Source organism: Manihot esculenta, chromosome 16, assembly GCF_001659605.2.
Source record: "Manihot esculenta cultivar AM560-2 chromosome 16, M.esculenta_v8, whole genome shotgun sequence".
Classification (NCBI taxonomy): domain Eukaryota; kingdom Viridiplantae; phylum Streptophyta; class Magnoliopsida; order Malpighiales; family Euphorbiaceae; genus Manihot; species Manihot esculenta.
Genome location: NC_035176.2, coordinates 18,672,109 through 18,675,892, shown reverse-complemented (window position 1 = coordinate 18,675,892; position 3,784 = coordinate 18,672,109). Strand labels below are relative to the sequence as shown.

The 3,784-nt window shown below is 25.3% G+C and overlaps 1 long non-coding RNA gene across 1 annotated transcript; it reads right to left on the bottom strand.

Moving 5' to 3' along the window:
• Nucleotides 1–166: 166 nt before the first annotated feature.
• Nucleotides 167–2,344, bottom strand: LOC110604252. Its single transcript, XR_002486218.2, has 3 exons — nt 2,181–2,344; nt 1,881–2,027; nt 167–517 (listed from the first exon to the last, which is right to left on the bottom strand). It is a non-coding gene; the product is annotated as an uncharacterized LOC110604252 (long non-coding RNA).
• Nucleotides 2,345–3,784: the final 1,440 nt, after the last annotated feature.

The following is a 3,784-nucleotide window of genomic DNA, read 5'->3' as shown; positions in this document are numbered from 1 at the left end:
ATGAAAATCTTATTTTTCATAACAATACACATGTACATTAATGATATTTATGATCTCAACACAACATAATCAATTATACTTAATGATATTTATGATCTCAATGCCCATACACAAACATAATTAATTATATATATTCATAACACGTATATTAATAATATTCATAATCTCAACACAAATATAATCAATTATATATAAAAATAACTATCAACTTAATCATTAAAATTATAATTAAAACTAAAAGTGCTTTAAAATGTCAAAAATTGCATTAGTAATATCTAATTTAAGTATAATATGTACTGAGTTCCACAAGTTAAATAAAATGTGGCATCATCTTCTGTAAAGCATATCAAACTACACTCTCCAACTCATCATTTGTATTTTCATCGCCGTCTGGTCAGGATCGAACAGGGAGTAGGAGCGGATGTTTGAGAGGATGTTCCGTTACCTTGGTGTGCCATCATCTATGCATAAACTCTTGCCGCTGCTTCACAATCAAGTTTAGTCTACCATTCTCTGCCTTAAAAATTAATGTGAAATGAATTTCGAAGTGTTAAATGCACATTAATAAAAAAAAATACATATGTTAAAAACAATCAAACAGTAAAACATCAATAAAGTGTTAAATGAATTTCAAAGTGTTAAATGGACATTAATTGAATCTGACATGACAATAATTGCTCTTGCTAAAGAATTAATGAGCTAATTGATTTATTAATTTTCTAAGAAAGTTAACTTGAACTATGACAAACTTAACAACTATGAATTTTTCTATATCAAAAACTACAGTACCAAAGTAATTATGCTTTGATAGGTGTTTCAACTCTGTTGATATTTTATGCTTAAGCTAATTACTTGGGACCTTCTCACTTCTCAGCATATAAGAGAAGCAGGGGATATTTTAATTAATGGGATATGGTATAGTAAACTTTTCTCTCTATCTCTATAAATATTTGTAAAGTGAGATTGATGTTGAAGGAAAAAATTCTAAGTTTGAATTGAGGTGCTAATCTGTGAAGAAAAACAGATGGTGGGTTAGAGGTGAAAAATCAATTTGGTTTTCCAAAGAAAGACACTGCATCTGTATGCATCAGACGTTAATATGTGACATTCCCAAGCTTACTTGGAAAAAGACCTTTGATGTTTTTTTTTTTCTTTTTTTCTTTTTCTCTCATTAAATTTAATGAAGGGTAATCAATTTCAGCTGTGAGGACACCAGCCTTTTCTGGCTACTGCTGTCAACTATACTCTCAGATGCTTAGGTGATTTATTTCTGTAAAGTAAGACAAAACAAAAACTATAAAAAAGGAAAATCAAATTCCATACTATAATTTTCCTTTTCATTTTTCTTTTAGGGCCAATGATGGCTTACTGATTGAGAGATTGATGATCCTCTGTCTTCTAGCTAGCAATTTTTATTTTTATTTTTTTTCATATTATGGATATGCAGTTCAAATTTCTACTGCAACTCACCCGCTCCATAATTAATAGAGCTTACAAAACCCATATCTAAAACCACACATCATCTTCATTTACAATAAAGATTGCATATCTGAATGGGTGAAGTTAAAAGTATTTAGCAAACCAGAGAAATTATTTATTAATATTTCTCTTCTTTAAAGTATTTCCTTTTGCAAAGTTTGGGAGTCCACTAAATTTTGGAATACAAGGTTATTGGTTCAGTAATAAATGTATTTCCAAATCATGAAGTGTTTCACAAAGGAGGATGCCATCAGAAGCCAAGAAATACATGAATCTAATAAAATGTGTTACAAAATACAGGCATAAATAAGAAAATTTGTTGTTCCTTCACAGCTACAGTTAGGTTCATCAAAGTGCATAAATAAGTAATTGTTTAGAGTGAAAGCCAATGACTAAAATACCTTTGCATCCAAAATTTCAGCTGGCAACAATGTTTCTCTCCATTCCTAACGCTGAAAAGATTAGAGACTCATCGACAAGGAAGCAGTGGTTGTACGGCTGACACCTAAGGTGCAGAGTCTTTTTTCTCCTCTTGAAATCTAGTTACCCTAGCAAGAGAAATGTTCATTTAGCTAAAAGCAAAAATTCAAATGCATAACAACTTCAAAATTGACAGCATCTGAATGATAGGAAAAAATATAAAACCCAAAAAAAAAAAAAAAAGAGAAACAGAAGAAAAAGATACAGATCGATAACCACACCTGGAAATCTCTGGAGGTCATTTTCATCGACGGCAAGGAAATCTTAGCTTGAAGTGGCTAGAGATTGAAGTCGACGGTAGGGAATGAAATAACAGAGAAGAGAAGAAAAAGAGAAGGGTTAGAGATGTGAGATCGGGTGTAAATGGTTTTCCTTGCGAACCGACAGAAAGATCCAAACCGATCAGATATTTTGGTTTAACTAGATTTGTTGGTAGGGCCGGTTTGAATCGATCGGTTCTAATAAATACGCCCAAACCATGAACAGTCCTAACTAAGTCATCGGTTATTGATTTCACTTCATAAACTATACTTCAATAATGGATTTTATAATAGGAAAATTTATTAAATTCGTTAGCAATGAAAATTATAGGTTAAAAAAAAGAACGCGAAAAGTTTATTTTAAATTTATCAATAAATTTATTAATAAATTGTACCCATTAATAAATTTAATATATTTTTTTATTTATTAATAAATTTTATAATAAATTTTTAAATTCATTAATAAATATTTAAATAAATTATTAATAAATTTAAAATTCATTAATAATTTAAACACTTTTAAAATTCACTAGTATATTGAAATCTGAATTATTAATAGATTTATAAATGGATTTTTAATTTATTAATAAATTTTAACGCTAATTATTTTATATATTTATAAATTATTAATAAATTTTAAAATTTGATAATAATATTAATAAATTTAAAAATTTTATATAAAATTTTTTATATTAAAAATTATCAATAAATTTTTAACTTTATTAGTAAATTTATTAAAATTAATAACAGATTAAAATCTGTTGATAAAATTCACTCGTAAACTAATAATTTTTTGTAGTGTTTTTTATAGAAAATATTTTTTAAATGAAAATATTCTTCAATAAATAATTTATTTTTCATTTCTTCATATTAATTTAAAAAATAAAATTTGTTAATAAATTTATATATAGATATTTTTATAAAAATTTCAATTTTAAAAGATAAAATCTTTTTTCTTCAAATAATTTAATTATTTTTTTTAAATTAAAAAAATTATTAATTAAATTTTTTAAATGCTACAAACGCCTAAAAATTATCAAAAATATTATATTTTTCGTAAAATTAACAGAGCTTAATGTCAAAAATAGCAACCAATTTGTAGAAATCACTAATGAAAACTTTGATCGATAAAGTAAATTAATAATTTAAATTAAAAATAAAAATATTTTATAAAATTTACCAATGACAAAAGGTTCGTTGGTATTTTTTAAGGATTATTATTGCAATATTTTCAAAATAATAATAAATGTATTAACGAACTCTTTTGTCAGTAAAATAAATTAATAGTTTTAAATAATTATTAAATAATATATAACGACATTTAGTTTTATTTTTAATTATATTACTGATGTACAAGAAGTCGTGGGTAAAGTAAAAAATAATTTAAAATAAAAATAAAAAAGATTATAAAATATAGAGACAAAAGTTTGTGTTGGTACTTTTTAAGGCTCATTAAAATTACATTTCAAAACTGCAAATTTGTGTCATTGATAAATAAATTTAATAAGTAAGTTAAAATAAAAACTAAAGGATTTTAATAAAATACTGTGATAACTACCTTTTGT